The 18,471-nt window shown below is 47.8% G+C and overlaps 1 protein-coding gene across 1 annotated transcript in view; it reads right to left on the bottom strand.

Annotated features, from left to right (window-relative positions):
• The window catches only part of LOC146205119 (transmembrane protein 64), a 33,600-nt gene that overhangs the window by 2,731 nt on the left and 12,398 nt on the right, over positions 1-18,471 (bottom strand). The window lies entirely within an intron of this gene.

Here is an 18,471-nt window from a genome sequence, read left to right as displayed (position 1 = left end):
AAGCATGCTGGCATATACCGCACAGTCCGAGGTTACGTTATAATACAAATATTGACAGAATGAGTCAGCCAACTAGGGAGGACTGGAAAGCGGCCCTGCCAGCTCGGACCTGGAGGCCAAGGTGGCACTGATTCAGAGAGTTCGGGCAGCGGCGATGACCAAAAGTGTCCCGGAATGGGGAATTCCACCCAGCGCAACAGGCATCCCCACTCCCTTTCCCAAATCAGGACAGCCTTAAATAAATGTTTCCTCATCCTTTGTGCACGCGTGCGCTCCCCTCTAGTGTAACTGCATGGTTGCATGAGCCTTCGGATATATGACGTCAACACTTTCTGCCCTAAATATTTGCACAAAAACAGCTACCGGGCTATACTTACGCAAGACGAAGCATTTCCTTGCGAAGCTTCAGAGGAGTGGGAATTTTGAAGCTATAAGTGCCCCGAAATCTCAAGCGTTTTTTGTTGAACGAAAAAGAGGAACAGATGCAGACCTCAGATGCAGACGGTTAGACCCGAAGCCCTAAAATATCATTCTCTTTCCAAATCGCACATTAGTTTAAAAATATGCACGCAATGCTCACATAAGTATGACCTACACTGTAAAAAACGTGTGTGAAATTACAGGCATTTTAAACAAAAATTTCTGTACCAGTACAGAGAATACCTGTTCTACTTCATCGACCGAAATACTTTCACGAAAAAGAACTGCAATTTTCTGTTTTCCAACCGAAACCTTGATTGGAAAGCAAACAATTCGATATATTTTTGCCGTCTGTACTATTTTCTACCGCAAACTGATTTTACTTGAATAGTAGGTAAATTCTGAATAGAAAGCGAAATGGTATGAAAAAACCCGAAGACGCTGTCCGATGATCGGCTGCGTAACAATTTCGACCCGAAAGAAGATAATTAGTGGCGCCACATTGAGGTCCGTTGTTGGTTGGCTCCCTGCTACAGTGGTATCTGTTACGCATTTTTCACTTGCCTCTTTTCGGTGGCTAGACAACGGCTGTTGCGAGGCCAACCTTATGGGTGCCATCGAGTATTGCCAGCACCAGAGATATTCGTAAGATATAGTTGGCAAGGGTTTTACCTTAAAATAGTGTTCATTGAAGAAATTGGCGCTTTAAGCAATTTTATTGTTGTTACAGGCAGAAAACGTGAAACGAAAGAGGAGTAAAAAAAATATATATATATATATATACAACATCATTATTTTCACTGCGACGGAAAAAAACAGCAATAAAAAACCAAAAACGCCGCACAACAGAAAATTTTTGTCAATTTACAAAAATTTTCTATCAGTTGCAAACAGAAAAACTGTAAAATTACAGAAAAAATAAAAAACAGAAAACAGCAGAACAGAAAATTTCTTGCAGGACAGCTGCCAGAAAAGTTTTGTATTTTTCAACAAAACTTTTTACAGTGTAGGCAAGAAAGTTCAGAACATCCTGAACAGTTTATGAACATAATGAGGTGGCTTTTCGTTCTTGTCAATGAATCATTGGTTATAAATAGTTAAAAAGGATTCAGAGAAATTTTTCAGACATCAAAGAAGCGGACTCTATAGGAGAAGGTGCCTCTCCCGAACCTGGGAGGACTGGCAGACATCACTGCGGTCAGCGGACCCGGCCAGGCAGAAGATCAGCCGGGCCGTCATGGATCAACATGACATGAACGTTTAGATCGCGAGTGGGGTCGTGCGGAGACTCGGGAGGCCTACGTGCTTCGAATTCTTCGGTAAAATAAAGTTTTTCCTTCTCCGTCTGTTTCGACAGCAACTGCCAGCACGCCTGTTATGGATACAAAATTTAGTTAGGATACCTCTCCGTTTCAAGACAACAGGAATTTGCTGACAATAGACATCTTATACATTCTTACGGGACGATATCTAGGAGCCGGAACTTGAAATGTCTGAGTTGTCATTTCTTTGTAGTTTGGTCTCGACCTTGGCGGCTGCGTTTCTATAGGGGCGAAACACAAGGCGCCCATGTACTGCGTGCGATGTCAGAGTACGTTTAAGAGCCTCAGTTGGTGAAAATTTTCCGAAGCCCTCTGCTACAACATTTCGCACAGTCTCAGTCGCGTTAGAACATTAAACCCCATAAATCAACGAATCAACCTCGCGTTAACCAAGCCTACTTATAGGACGTTTCAGTCCGGTATGAACTGTGCGACTTTAGCAAGGAATAGATCAACCCATCACCTTCTGCATTTAGACGGCAATATTTGTCACATGCTCGTCATAACGTTGACGGACGACAATGATTCGTCTTTTGGATGGTTCTGAAGGCCAAACTTTGTTATAAAGACTTCGTGCTTTTGTGGAATACATTAACTACACGTTGATAAAGCGTGTACATTCTGGCTATTTTTACTTCAGTGCTGCACTCACCACGAAATCAGCGAGTGACAGTGCAAAACCAAGTGAACGTCTATGACGTATATGCAAGATGCAGCGACGCTGCTCTCTCCGCGGCTCGGCTGACTGAGCGTTTAAATGTTTGGTTTGGTTTAAAGTCTCAAAGCGACTGCAGGCTATGAGAGCGCTTTAACGTGCGCTGACATCGCACAGCGGCGCGCGTCGGGTTTAAGGAATACATGGAAACATGTTTTCAAAGCATTCTTATGATTCCGCAGTGCGCTTATGATGTCCCTTAGTCAAGCGTAACTACGTAATATCGGGGATAAAAGTTTCGAGGACACGTCATTAGGAGTCGAAGCCCACAGCTCTGTTTATTATAGCCGGTGTCTGGAGACCACACCTTTCGAGGTGAATGTGGGACTCGCGTACTGTGACGTGAGCTAGTGAAACCAAACGACGTAGCAGTTGTACGCCAAAGTTGCTTTTGTCGTCCAGGCAGCTTTTGTCCCCGATATTATACACCCTCGAAAGGATTATGAAAACGTCATATCCAAGGCGAAACGTGCTCGTGGCGGTCGCCCCCACGGAGGTGGTGGTGACAAACATTTATTAACTCTTTGCACAAGGAGGTGTTTGGATCGAGACCATATTGGCCCAGGACCTCACAAATCTAGGTGGAGCTCTTATTCCGGAGCCCCAATGGCGCCTGACGCTGCTCGTGCCCTGGCGATCAAGGTCCGCTGGGACTGTGGGTCATGGCAGCTGAGCAGCGCCGCCTTCCAGGCCTCCGGGTGGGTAATGAAGGATTGGGAACGGTGGGGATTGGATGGACAGGCCGAGAGCATGTGAAAACTTCCCGAGTACGCGACGGGAGCGCAGCCCATAGAAAGACATGAAAGTAAAATTTTCCGCAATATTTTTCACGTTTCATGGAGATAACGTACATGTCCTATTTAGTGCCCTGAAATATTTGCTAAGAAAAGACACAAACTGTGATATTTCCTACTGAGTGGCAACCCGCTTCGTTTTAAAACGATACGTTTGCCAGAAAGAAACTGGGCTTCGCGTTTATGCATACGCTCAAGCTCATTTATGTTTTGCGTCTCGTAAGGGACCCAAGCAGAACAATTGCATCCTGAAAGTAGACAGACATTAGTCAAATAATAAAACGTTTCTTTAAGCTCAAGAGGGGTTTGCCAGAAGTCTTGTCGGGAAAAATTAAGCGCACGGCTACTTCGGATGATAAGTAGTAAACGTAAGCATCACACGACAAGTTGTTAGCAAACACAACTGCAATATATCTGTAATCTGAAACCATAGTTACTCGCTCGATCGCGCCTCAGAATATAGTTACTTATCTTAGGATTTTGAAATCATTTTCCGATCCTGATATAAGGGGAAAATACGGTCTTTTGCAGCAATTCTGAGTCTGCTTCAATTTAGATGGAACTGCGGTAAACAGGGCAGTTATTTGCGCATAAATTCCACTGAACATGTGTTCATAAATCGTTGACATGAACCATATAGGAAGAGACCCCATGACCGACCTTGAAAACAATGTGCTTCCGATGAATCCACTCCGTCCAGCACTATGCCCTGTTTTTGTTCATTAAAATAAGCCGCCAGCCGTGTCATTTATTCATTCGTTCGGTATTTAGAGGGCCTATAATGTATGTATTAGCAGACTGTGTGATGTAAAAGTGTCTAATTCTTTCCTTAAGTCTACATATATTTAGGCCTATATTGATTACAATGGTTTACTGATTCGGTAAAGTCATGCGTAAGTTCTATCAATCGCATGAAAAAGCAATTCTGAATTCGTGCTGAGTTTTGTAAAAGAAAGATATTATTGCTTCGAAGATGATTAAGTTAGAGCTGATTACGTGCTATAGTTTGAAAGATTACGATTACGCTTGTTAGAGCTATAGGCCTATACATAGCTGCTTGTGTCTGCTTTATTTTCTCGAATGTGCACGGGAAATAATTTTGTGCGCTTAGGGGACACACACACACACACACACACACACACACACACACACACACACACACACACACACACACACACACACACACACACACACACACACACACACACACACACACACACACACACACACACACACACACACACACACACACACACACACACACACACACGCACGCACGCACGCACGCACACACGCACGCACGCACGCACGCACGCACGCACGCACACACACACACACGCGCGCGCGCGCGTATATATATACACACATCCTGCAGCGGTCGAAGACAAGAGCCGAGCGGATGTCGGCGAGCACCCGACGCCCCTTGACGGGCCTTAGTGCTATATCAATTCTGCGCCGCATGGGACAAGTCTGGACACGTTTTGCCAAACTCCGTGGCATAGACCTAATACAAAGACTCTAGAGGGAACACTGCACGTTCAGCCAATGCATTCGAGTGGTGACCGCGTGATTGCCGCCATCATCACACTGTTTAATGGTTGCCAGATGATTTTTACTTGCTAAATCTGGCACATGAAGATGGTTTGAAGCTGGCAACGTAGATCGTGGGAAGACGGCGGCGTGCAGTTAACCGGCGGCTACTGTGGAGTAGGTGCTGTAAACAACGGCAGAATCGTCGCGCCTGGAGAATTTCTGGTGGTAAGTTGCGTCGCGTACCTACTGTATCATCACGTAAGTGTCCTGCTTCTTCTGAGTTGTTATCGTAAGGCCGGCTGTCCCTGCGATTGTTACGCGCTTCGCATGCATTTCGTCCGTCGAGCACACATGCATCTCCTCTGTGCCCGATCACCTGAAAACACGTCAGAAATTTGCTTTGGTGCAAGACGACGACCACAGCATATTAAAAAGAAGACAGTGACGAATTCCACGATTTCTTGGTCTATCCGGGATGGCTAGTGCTGCATAAAGTGAAGGTCAGAGGGTGCTCCTGTGTGTTTACTGCTGATCTGCTACGTCTGCTCGCAAACTTGGTTTCCAATCGTTCTACATCATTCCTTTACGACCAAGAAGGTGCCTGAAAGATCATATAATATGCTTGAAACTTGAAAACAATGTATAGAAATTTTATACAGTTGTGTTATCTGCAGCGGTTTTTAAAACTTTTGTTCAAACCTTTGTTTATTTTTTGACGCAGTGAGCAGAAACTGCTGGCCACAGCGATGAGTTTGATGATGGCGGCAAACCTGTGGGAAACGTTTCCCTGCTCAGCTTTCCCTCTAGAGTTTGTTGATTAGCTCTATGCTCCGTGGTGCCTCGGCCTGCCATAGGCGCCGTAGCGGCCCATCCTCCTCTCCACCTCACGCCGCGGCAGATTCGAAGCGGGAGACCAGCGCTCTCGCTATTGGACTTCTTGGGCATCCGCAAACTGTGCCAACGGTCTCCAACTTATAAAAGAAGGCGCGCTGCCGCTTGACGAGAGACCGTCATGAGCGTCCATCGAGCGCTGTGCTGCTTGACAGGAGGGGACGTGGCGGAATCTCTCTAGCCGTCGCTTTGCGAAGACAGTTGCGTGTAGCCAGTTGCTTTCGGCCCCCTTACCGATGTTCTGTTTCGTACCATGACTGTAAATAATGTATAAAGTCACCTTTTGTTCACCTCACTTCGTGGACTCGGACCCAACACCGCCCTCCAGTCAAGCACACGAGGGTTATGTGTTGACCTCGCTACCACTCTCTTTTGTGTTTCCAAACAGTCAACTTTGATAGGTGCCTCTGAAGGTGGAATGAAATAGCTGAGTGTCGACTGGCAGCATCATCGTGGCGAGTGTTGGTTCATGTTGGTGGTGGTCGTTTTGTCCTTGCTAACCACAGCTCCGAGCACGCCGCGCTCCAGTTGCGCAGCGGATGCTGCTCTGCTTATGTAAGCCGGACGTCTAGATTACGAGATAACGCGCGCAGACCGGGAAGCCGCCGTCTGCACAAGCGAAGGCGCCGGCGGAAGCACGTTTCGGCGCTATAAAGCAGCAGCTCACAAACGCAGACAGCGAGGATGCGCAGCTGTTAAAGAGCTTGACTGCAGCATAAATGCGCCACATGGCTGACGCACCTTGCAGAGGTCGTCGCCAGTAGGCCATATCGGGATGGCCTGCGCGTTCGCGGGTGTCTCCAGGCCAGCTCGTGAACATCGATGTACAACATGCAGCTAAAAATGTGCGCGGAAGTTCTAGTGCGCCCGCTACCGCGACGTCCTCCTGGATATGATACCGTGCAGCTGGCTAGGGAAAAGGGTGAACATCTTGCTCAGTTTGTGCTGTTCAACCACGAATCTTATACGAAGCCTCTGCCTAGCTCAGGGGAAACATTTTCGGAGCTTATCAAGCCCAGAAGTTTCTCGTGGGGAGTACGGAACGTCGTAGCTATCGCCGCTTTTCATACACGGTGTTTTATGTACAGTGGGGGCTATACGTGCATACAGACTATATGCATGGCAATCAGGTAACTACTCATTGCATAAGCTTGATAGAATATACAACGAAACTGAAAAGGAGACAAGGATAGACACCTTGTCAACACTGGAAACCACTGCGGCTTCCTCGCAAACATCCTTTAGTTGGAGCATCACGTACACGACTAAAATGAATTCTGGAACAAAAATCATATAACAGGTTTCATAGTCACCTTCAGTAACTGTAAGGCATCATGCCTGCTATATATAAACTTAGAAATAAATAAATTTATTCAGTGTTCTTACTTGCTAGAACAAATTCGCATCCTTGCAGGTAATGAAACACTGCTAACTGGTTTCAGGTACAGGGTTGTCCACTCTTAGTGCTAACAAGCGTGCTGTCTTCAGAGCGCCACTGCCTCAGATCCGACCGGGAATTGAAGCAAAGTCCAGGACTATGCGAAGCCGCGCCTTCTGGTCGCTTTGAGCCTGCGCCGCTTTTCTTCGATGTGCGGCCGCTTCGGACGAAATGGCGCTTCGAAAGCATGCTTGTTCGCAATAAGAGTGGACGACCCTGTACATCGCGCAGACGGCAATTAACAGACGATACAAGTGCAACTATGTGTGAACAGTAGGGCTTATCGGTATGCAATTTAAAGTTTTGGTGCAAGGAGAAATGCGCGTTTTGCGTACACTCCGTAAGATATATATCTTGCATGAACTTTGAAGCCAAAGTATAAACAACGCTACAATGGCAGCGGAATGGTTATCAATACCTTGTATAAACTCTACGATACAGCTGCGACACACACTCGCGCTGTACGTAGCAAGCTGTTCCCACCCTGTGCACAAAAGCTTTTGCACGTCCTACTCAGTTTAACTACACTGAACACTGCCATTTCTGTCAACCTGAACTGAAAAATGGAACATGGACCTCTATTGGCCCACCGTCGGCATACGGCATGGCCGACCTTGGCCCAAGCTCGTTCAGCGATGCTGGGCCGAGCTCGTCATTGGTTATTGGCCTTAGACCTGCCGATGTAGTAGACCCCATGCGGGCCCAATGTAAACCCGAAGTCCACAAGCAGCCTGGCCGACCTAGATACACATACAGTTACCAAAGTGGGGCCGAGGTTGAGCCAAAGCCAAATGCCAACTTTGCAGACAGTGTCCACCCTGGCAATGCAGTCTGTATGCAGTTCAAATGGCAGTCTGTAACGTTGCCAAAAAATACGCGCGTTCTTCGTGAAAAAAAATGGTGACCCTCGGAGTATTTTGCAAACTTGAAACAGAACTGAGTTTTCAATACCAGAAGCATATGTCTAGCAGTGAACATAAGTATTTCCATGGCGACCAGGTCCATCATGTCAATCATACAAGAAACAATGCACCAAAGAAAGAGAAACAGGACACCATCGCGCTGCGCGCACACATACCTAACAGCAACTTTCAGCGCGCTTATATGTCCCTCACATCATACATGACGCGCTCATTTCAGAGAAATCACCCTCGCAAGTCGAGAGAAGTTATTTCAATAATTTTAAGCTTGCGATGGCAAAAATAGAAAATAAAGAGGGCATGCTCATGCTGCTGATAATTTTTATTTAACTTCGCTCTGCCGCCTTCGCGAGAACAATATGCAAATACATCCGCTAAAAAACGTGCATGCTACTGGCCAATCTCGTCGGCATCCAACCACGGCCCTACTTTGGGCCATGTTTGGCTGCCGAGCATTGGGTGCCGACCAATTCCCTCCCATTTTTTGATATGCGGCTGGCTTAAAGTGCTTGGCCAACCTCGTGGGAAGCAAATCACAGCCCTACTTTGGACTGTGTTTGGCTGCCGAGCGTTGAGTGCTAAATCCCTATCATTCGCCGCTAGTTGGCCGAATCTCTTTGGCAAACTATTAACCATTAGCGTAAATGGCAGCCAACCAGGGCCTAGATGTGGACCTGCATTGGCTGGCCGAGAATACCGGCTGCCGAGCTCTGCCGAGTCGTTTAAAGACGGTCGCCTGTTGGTCAGTTTCAGCTGGGGCGATTAAACTCCACGCGGCGCATCAGAACGAGCGGCTCAGGATGCTCGATGCAGTTACGAAGTGTGACAGGTCACGAAGCGGACTGGGCAGCTAGCCTGCCGCATCGAACGATGTGGCCGTAATCCTGCGTAAATCTAACTGAACTTGCTTCCCGACTTGTATTCGGTACGAATTTCGCGCCGCTTTCATGGTCACAGTGCTTTTTCTTCTTTGTTTTGCAATGAGCGTCTGTTGTGCTGATTCTGGGCTTCAGGTATGACAAGCCGTGTTTGCTTTAAATGCGGTTCATGCAATCAAAATCGTCGCCGCAGTTCTGAGGATTCGGGCGTTTTTAGAGTTTACGGACCGCACGGCGTATAATCAGTATAATCAGACCGCGTTTAGGCTCCTGGCTTGTTTCCTGTAGTGAGACACCTCTTATCTCTCCACTTGCGGCACCGCACCGTCTGTATAGTAGTAGGATACAAATTAAAAAAAAACAGCAGTTGCTATGGTACGCGCGGCGTAGCAGAATAATTTTTATTATAAATTTCACGACACCATGTTAGCCAAATGCATCCAAATTGCGCTTTTAATCTGTCCTGACGGTTAGTTTGCTAACTGAGTAACCATAAAAGCCCTGCCAACGGACTACTTTCTGTCGCGGAGGGACTGTAAGCGTCGGTTACTGCAGACTTAAGTGTGGAATAAACGTGTTTTCAGCCAACTATGTCTCTCATGTTGCAGAGCGGTGTGGTCTTAGCCGCTCCGAACGGAAAGGGAACCTCAGAGGACGCATACCGACAAGTGAGCACGAAGGTGATCGGACGATGTGTGGACGGAGAAAATGCCCATCAACTCTTTTTGGCGGCTCCACTTGCCACGACCGTACTCGTCCTCCAAGAATATTTCAGGACGAATAGCCAACGAATTAGCGTATTTGCAGGCTTTTAGCATCCTCTGTGACTAAATAGAAGACGCCACGCTGCACTCAGGCAAGGCTATTCATCTGCAGGACTCTCATTTTAGCGGGATGCTGGGAAAGTAAATCAAGCAGTTCAAAACGCACAGTGATGAAAACTCGTTGAAGGGAAAAATGTGTGGTAGGCGACGTCACCTAGCAGCATGACTGCGGCGGCACAGGGATTACCCATTAGCAAAACTGGTGCAACTCTTCCCATGTAAGGACCCGCCGAAATGTTTACGAAGGGGTTGGTGCGTTGCAGAAGTGACGCGCTGTTTCATTCAAAAGCTCCGGAAAATGGAGCAACCACCGATGCCTGCGTCGAGTTCTCTCGTCCTCCGCGGTTATGGGAAGACGCCGCGTGTGTGGCCCGCGCGCGTGAACAGCGGCGCACCCTCTGAGCAAACTATATGGATCGGGACCGCGCATGATGTAGTCTAGTCGAGGCAGTTGAGCTTGTTCGCGCGTCCAAAGACGAAGTACAACACGCGCATGGGGCAGCAAGTGAGCGTAACTGCGTGGGCGCGTTGAGATGATTACGTTGCGTTTTACTGGCGAGAGAAAATTTCATAACAATAATTCATTTGTCGCCATGTCTGCCCTTTCCCACCGCACCGCCCCTGCCGCAAGCCTGTGGGTCTGTCGTACGTGCTGACGACCAGATGCGATACATGGGCGATAAGGGACGCCGTACAGTGGAAGGCTGTGGATAAGTTGATTCTTTAACGCGCACTGCTGACACCGCACAGTAGCCGAAGCCACAGCGGCAGATGACACCTGTGCGTTTTGGTAAATTAATGCCATCGCAACAGATTTGGTCATTAATCTGTCAGCATCAGAAGCGCCATAGGACAAAAAAAAAATAGAAGGGGGGGGGGGGGGTCTTATAATATCTACCTCTGAGATGCGACAGCGTTTGTTTATAGCTTTCCTTGAGGATCCTCGCTCGCGTACTCATTCAATCCCTAATATTTGCGCCTCTTTGGCCTCTCACACATCACTAGCATACAGTGGTAATATACTACGACATTGTGTGAGAGAAAGCCCCGCTTCAAACAAGGCGAACATGCTGCCCAAGAGTATACGACTCGTAGCGGCGGGCTCGATATTCATTCCCCCTTGGAGCCTTGACATTGCACGTGGTCTCGTGAAGTCACACAACCAGTGGTTTTTCGCGTTGTCGTGTTAATATAGCCAGTTGGTGGATGGAAATAGCGGTGGCCGGGTGAGCAGCACACCCCAGGGGGTCACAGCGTGTCTGGGCACCTTGCATCATCATCAGCCTGACTATACCCACTGCAGGGCGAAGGCCTGTCTCATATTTTTCCAATTAACCCAGTTCCGTGCTAGCTGCATCCACTTGACCCCTGCGAACTTCTTGACCTCATCCGCCCACCTAACTTTCTGCCGCCCCCTACTACGCTTTCCTTCCCTTGGAATCCAATTTGTTACCGACCATCGTTTATCCTCTCTTCGCACTACATGCCCTGCCCATGTCCATTTCTTCTTCTTAATTTCCACTAGAATGTCGGTAACTTGAGTTATTTCTCTGACCCACTCTGCACGCTTCCTATCTCTTAATGTTGCCCCTACCATTTTTCGTTCCATAGACCTCTGCGTTGTCCTCAACTTAAGTAGAACCCTTTTCGTAAGCCTCCACGTTTCAGCCCCATAGGTGAGTACAGGTAAAGTGCAACTGCTATATACTTTCCTCTTGAGCGATACCGGTAAGCTGCTAGTCGTAATTTGCGAGTACTTGCCAAATGCGCTCCACTCCAATCTTATTCTCCTGGGCAGGCGCCTTCCAGAATGATACCCGGCGCCCTTCGGCTCGTATATATAGTCTCCCCCGACTTATGAACCTCCGAGCACCTTCCAGACTCTACGTGCGATGTTCGGCGTGAACAGCTTTACGAGATGCACTTAAAAGCAAGACCTAATGCATTGTCGTCGCGCAATGGAAGCCGGAAGAGAAAAACCAATATTTCCGATTCACTACAGTACCTGCAATGAGATCATATTTGTTATATATGCCATTGTCTCCTGCAAGTTTCCAAACCAAAACTCAAATCAAGTTACTATCTAACTCGAATTCATGACAGAGATGTATGTCTACAATATAGACAGCACCTATATTTCCCTTCTGTTACAAAGCCGATCTATCGAGTACCAAAGGTAGCTGCTTCAGAATGCATGTGTACAGCTTCCCTGGCCTTTTTTTGTCTCATCTTTCACCTCCTTCCCTCGACGGCGTGGCTCAGGTACGCTGAAAGTGCAGCCGCGCCTTTTCTGTCCCTGTTATAATCTCCGGACCTGCTTCATGGAACTTTTCTCGGCGAAGCACTTACCCAGAAATTCTGGACGGGCGCATTTTTCAACGAGTTATTCATGAAATTTTTCTTGCATAGCTTGAAAGTTAATCCTAACAGCCACTAAATCCACATATTTGCGCTTTAGAGCTTTTAGTTTTTTTATTTTTTATTATTATTATTATTATTATTATTATTTTTTTTTTTTTTTTTTTTTTTTTCTCTTAACGTTCTTGCTAAACGTTCCCCATTGGTCTCCTGCGGTAGTCCTCTGCTCGATGCGAGCCAGGGGCAAACTTTGAAGGAATAATTTTGCTGGGCATGGGAAGATTGGACCGTTCCCTTCAATATTTCCGTCGCAGTGTTTGGCAATATTCCACAGTTGCCTCATCATTAAAATCGGTATCCAAGGAAGCTGGAATGTTTTGGGGAAAAAGTTTTAACTTGAACCATGCATCGATGAAATTACATTAGAACTGTCGTCGCACTAAATTTCCTGACTGTTCGAGAGAGGCTACGTAGTCTCGTGTCGTCACACACTTCGTCGACCAATCAGCGCTCGGCTATAGGCCACGTGACCTTGTGACCTCGACCAATTTTGTACACCAGTTAGAAGTGTGTGTGGGGGGAGGGGGGGAGGGGGGGAGGGGTGGTTCAGGTAGAGGATCTGGTATAGATCTTCAATTGTCAGGGCAGGGTTAGGGTTCTCCAGGGTGACTCGTGACGGAATGGTTTGGGTCGCATCCGCTGGATCACAACAGCATTTCAAGGTGCCCCTGAAAAATTAAAAATTAAAAATGGTGGCCAAACACACTGTAACCGAGGCGAGCGCGCTACTTTCACACCATCGAGGAGCGACTATTCGGCTCCTTATGAAAGACTGTCGTTGTTGCGTGGTTTTCGCGTCATTTGCGGTTCGAGCGAAGCGTTCTGCACCAATCAAGTGTTTTCAGTTGTTTGACTGTGTATTTCATTGCTGTTGCCCAAATGCCACTCCTTACGTGGGGCTACGGGCTCGTCAAGCCGCCTGTTGGCAGCTTTTTTTTTTTTTTTTTCCTTTGTCCTCGGTCTGTGTAATGTACATGGTGGAAATAAAGGTTTGATTTGACTTGATGTTTTTTGCTAATTTCACGTGTTCTGTTGTCCGCTGCATCGTTACGACCCTTAATTGTGTGTTTGAGTGCGCGTGATTGCCTGTTTTGTTGTCCTAACGCGATAGCATCAACACAAAACCCGGCGTCGTTGTTGTGAACAGAAAATCACGGACATGCCCCTGGCAGATGGTGGTATGGTGGCTATAGATGGCAGGACCGGGTACTTAATTTGTCGTAGGTACAGTGCCTAGAATATATTCTAGGCACTATAGTCGTAGGGTTCCCTGACGTTAAGTGACCACATGACATGGCCGATTTGACGGGAGCTGGCAACTCGGGTCTCTCGTTTCACTGAGAATGGTGAGATCGGAATCAACTTTCCAGGGTTCCTGCATCCTCAATTAGACGGCGCACCTTTCATATCCTCAAACAGTCATATCATAGACTATGTGCAGTCTGAAAACATGTCTTCATTCAGATACATATTCATCGATGGGTCGCTTACACAATCTTCACCCTTATTTATTCATAAAGAACGTCTCGGCCAGCTCACATGCCACCTGGTCATGGCTTTCTGCCAGCAGAGGCTGGCATTGCTTATCGCGTGGAGCATAAGAATACCAAAACGTCTGAGTAGTGCGAAGCTTTTCTGCAAGCATACGTCTTAAGTTTAGAAGGATTGTTTTGCGTAATAAATGAATTATTGCACGTTTAACCCAGAGGTTTGTATGGCGCACATCTTTAATTTTACAAAGGTTCAATACGGAAATGGCAAGCAAATCCAAATTTATTAGATAGATTATTTACGCCATTTGCAGCTGTATATTGATAAGGCTATTTCAATGTAATCAAATACTGACTCGTCGTTAGGCATGGGAAAATCGAAGTAAAAAACGACCAAGGTTTGTGCTGGAGTTTTAAAAACTGCGGTCGATAACAAATTTACGAAATTTTGATGCATTTTTTTTTCGTTTCAAGCATATGTTTGTGTGACCTTTCAGACACTGTTTTGGGCATAATGAGTGGATGCAGGACGATTGTGAACCATGTTCGCGAGCAGACCCTTTTTCGAGTGTGGCTTCAGCATGCAGTCGTAAGGCCAAAGCTGAACAGGACGAGGGTGAGGGCTAGTGGATACAAGAAACAGGCACCTGTCCTTTGTCTTCTTGCTGCGCTATGGAATACAATGTCAAAGCACTTGAAATACGAAGCCGTTTGTAACAGCCGCTGGCGCTCTCAGTCATTGCGATGGAACACTTGTGTGTTGTATGCAAGGCTAAAGTTTCTACAGGATCCGGCATGTCACCTCACGCACGTGTGAGTAAACACGCCATATTGCACTTACATTTGCAAATTTCATGACAGGTTTTACTTTCCACAACGAGAGCTATGCGTGAACTATGAACATGCAAGCCTTGTGAACGAAAACCTGTCAAGGCAAATGAGGCTAAGCGAACTGAGCATTTTTATTATCAGGTATCCTTACAGGAATAGCCGGATAAGTGGATCAGCGCCACGGCTTTATCACCGCCACCTGCTCGAAACATTCTGAACAGTCAGTTAAGAAAGAACACAGGGCAAATAAAGTGAAAAGTAGGAAGACACGCGAGCACCCTTTGACATTTGCTGTAAGCAGAGCCGACAATCCAGAATAAGCCAGGCAGGGCCACAGCTGCCGTGGAACTCGTCACTGTTTATTTTATATATTGTGTTCGTCGTCTAGTGCCAAAGGAGATTTCCGACTGCTTTTAGGTGTGCTTGACGCACGAAAGAGACGCGAAGCTGATAATGATCGCGGGGCGCTAGCTGGCCTTCAGATGGAACACAGAAAAAGCGCAACATCTGTCAGGTTGCAGTAGTACGCCACGCAACATACCGTCAGGAATGCTCCAGAAGCGACGATTTTACCGCTGTTTACAGCAGCCGACAGCTACACTACACGCCGCCATCTATCTACGTTTCAAGGTTGAAACCTCGTTCATCAGCCATGTTTAGCAAGTGCAAATCATCTGAAACCACAAAATCGTTTGATTACGGAGACCTTGTTGCGTTCCCTACTCCAATCCATGGGCTGAATGCACAGCTTTCGCTCTAGAGTCAGTATATTAACTCTATGAAATTAACACTTCTTTTTGCCGTGTGACAACGCGCACTGAAAATAACTGAAAGTGTCATTCTCCCAGGGAAACTGACGGGCCGAAATTCTAAACCCGAGCCCGACCCGACACTGAGGGGGCCCTAGCCCGGCCCTGTGCTCAGACTTAAGGCCCGGTTAGATCTGAATCTGGACCGTGAACCCGGCAGCGCTGGATAACTTGTGGCTGGGATGACTTCTTAGCTGAAAAAGCAAGTTTTGTGTGCACAGCTTCCTTGCTTTTTATGAGCAAAGGGTCAATACTGTGGCCGAGTACTCGGTGAGCTCGTCTTGCCCACCGTGTGCCTTTCACCGTGTCAGCATGGCGCGTCGCAACTACACTGCTTGGGTTGAGCAATCGCGAGGCAACTTTAGCACCGCGGATGCTTTGGTGCTATGCCTCGCTTCCACCGAGGCTGCATGTGTCGAGGCGACGAGCCAGCCACAACAGAGACGCTAGAGGCGACAGCATGGCGCGAATCTCGAAACGGATAACGAAACAACGGCGGTGCGCCTGGATGTGGATCGACTTCGGGTGAGAACTCTCGCGTCGGACGCAGGAAAACATTCAATTTTGTGCATTCGAGACGTCTAGCGTATCATGGTCATATTCGCGCTTTCGCAAAAATTGCGTGTACTTGGGATCGGTGCGTCCTGTCCGACTCCCCAGGACAAATATTCCCTGGTCCGGGCTTGGCCCGAACTCGAGGCACAAGGCTTCAGAGCAGCCCGAGCCCGTGCACACCTCTCAACTGAACTGCGTCAAAGTGCCACTAATTTTGCCCTTATGACGGGGGTATTATTACAGTAAGGCCGCCAAAGTCTCCTAAGCAGCACTATACTACTTAGAAAATATAAGAAGCAGTACGACGTAGCCCCTACTGTACTCAGTACTAGTAATTAGCAACTCAATAAGTCCAGCACTTAGCATACAAAAAAAAACAAAAAAACTATTGCATCAACTCTTAAGGATACTTAACCATCCTCTAACCCTTTTCTGGTCTCTTTTGTCTTGCAAAAAAAAAAAAAATGTGTTCAGCATATGAAACCTCTCACTTGAGGGAAGGGGTGACCTCCCTCCCTTAAAATCGCCGCTGATAACTCCTTCGTACTGTTACTTGTAATGACCCTTATTTCGTTCAGTACATCCTTGCACCAAAGAAGTTTAACAACATATAGGCAACCCAAATACTTGTGGACGCTGCACTCTTTAGGTAAAATGGCCAGGAAGCTTACCCGTGAGTGCGTCTCGCACTCGCATATTCGAATCCTGAGTGAGAAATCTTTGAACGCGCGGGTGAGAGGTGACAACTATTCGCGAGTGAGCAAGCGTGAACCCCTCTCACGGTACCGAGGCAGCTAGATTCTAATATTTCTGGAGCGTTTACAACCAACTATGTGCCGGTCGCTTCTAAGCACAATATACCTCCCTTCATTTGCATAGCCCCACTACCTGATATAGGCAGATCCCAGCGAGAACCTACAGTTAGCCATGTTCTGCCGTCGATGTTTGACTGCCAGCAAAAGTGATTTCCTCCTTCCCTGTCTGGCTATCTCATCGTGCCTTCTGAAAATCTCCTCACCAGGGATCGCAGCATGCAGTGTACGCACAGCTATTCCTCACGCCGTGACTTTATCAGAACAAACATGGATTCAAGGGACCCAGCGACAGTGCACTTAGAAACAAAAAGGCGGCTTTAATGCAGTCGCGAATTGAAATGCACATGTCAGCCAGCTGCGCTTCGTCGCATCCGCCCGGCGTTTCGCCGCTTCATGACGCAGTGCGCCGCGGCTCCGCCATCTAACTCATCAGCATACGCGAGCTAACGGTTAACGCGGCTCCTCTTCGCGCGTCGCGCATTCCAAGCCGCCAGCCGGCGGTTGTTCATTCGTGCGTGACGCACTTGTCGCCGCCCTGCGGAGCTCTCTGCCTCCTGGTAAAGCCAGGCTGCGTCTGCCTGTCCCGACCTCGGCTCGTTTCGAGGCTGGTGCGACGGTCACGGTCAGGGCAAGCAGTGCGACCCCGACCTTGTCAAGGTCACCTGCCAACCTGATGCGCAGATAGACAGAATGAGAAGGAGGGGGTCGTTGAAAGAGGCTTTGAATACGCAGCGTCGTCCAGCGTCGTCCAGCGTCGCACATAATCTGTTCTTGCTTTACGGTGATCACGGTTGCTCGAGGCATTCGAATGGAAAAGAACGGATGTCACGCTTCAAGCGAGGATATATAACAGGAGCAACAGGAGGGAGGCTCCGATGGAGCTCACCGGTAGAAGCGAGGAAGCGTGAGCCCGTTTTCTTTGCTGGCAAAGGTGCGCTCGTGGCTTCCGCGATGAGAGGGCCCGAAGCAACGCTCAGAACAAGCTGTCCGTACAAACATTGCCGACTTGTTTCGTACAGGGAGCCTGCATGTCGGCTCCCATAGTTTCGTTGGCGACGCAGCACCACCATGTGATCGGAGTCGAGAATGGGCTACTGCTTCCCCAAGCGAACTTAACACGTTAAGCGCAATCAAACTCCCATTGCCGCGCGCATCCGCGACTGCGAAGGCATTGGAAGGAAACAGCCGATCTTGTGAAATTGCGGCATGGGGCAAAGGACACCTAACATTTATCAACCACAGAGAGAATCAAGCGCACTACGGCTTTAGATAATAGACGCGTCGAGATAGCGAGATTAGCTCCAGCAACTGCTTGGTTGGCCACGCACTACATATAACGGGCGCCGCAGAGAAAGCAAGTTGCTGACGCGAGGTCGAAGCTATTGATCACGCATCGGACGAGGACTGATGCTCCTTATTGTTTCCGCCGCTCAATGTCTGTGGTTTGTTTCACTCATTGTAAAGTGCGGGTACGCGCACACTATCGGCTGAGCGAACACACGCGAAACAGCTGCCAACGAACCTCACAGCAGCTGTCGCAAGGTCGATTTCGTTACAGTATGTGCGTGCCTGCGTTCATTTAAATGTTTTATTTCGCTCGTTGGCTCACTTTGTTTGCCTCCGTTGTATTGCTCAGCGTCTGTCTTCAGTGGCTGGCGGCCAAGGCGGAAGAGCCTTCAGTCAATCTCTCGGCTGTCAGTGGACTTGACGTTGTTGTCTTATTGTTCCGTCATCAAGCTTGAAATGCGTCCTGCCTATTGGTTCACAAGTGCGCACAATTTCCTCTTGCACGTGTGATGGGGACAAGGAGGATTCATA

Source organism: Amblyomma maculatum, chromosome 1 (genome assembly GCF_055883805.1).
Source record: "Amblyomma maculatum isolate TAMU_Amacu chromosome 1, ASM5588380v1, whole genome shotgun sequence".
NCBI classification, from domain to species: Eukaryota; Metazoa; Arthropoda; class Arachnida; order Ixodida; family Ixodidae; genus Amblyomma; species Amblyomma maculatum.
This window is presented reverse-complemented; position numbering and strand designations above follow the sequence as displayed.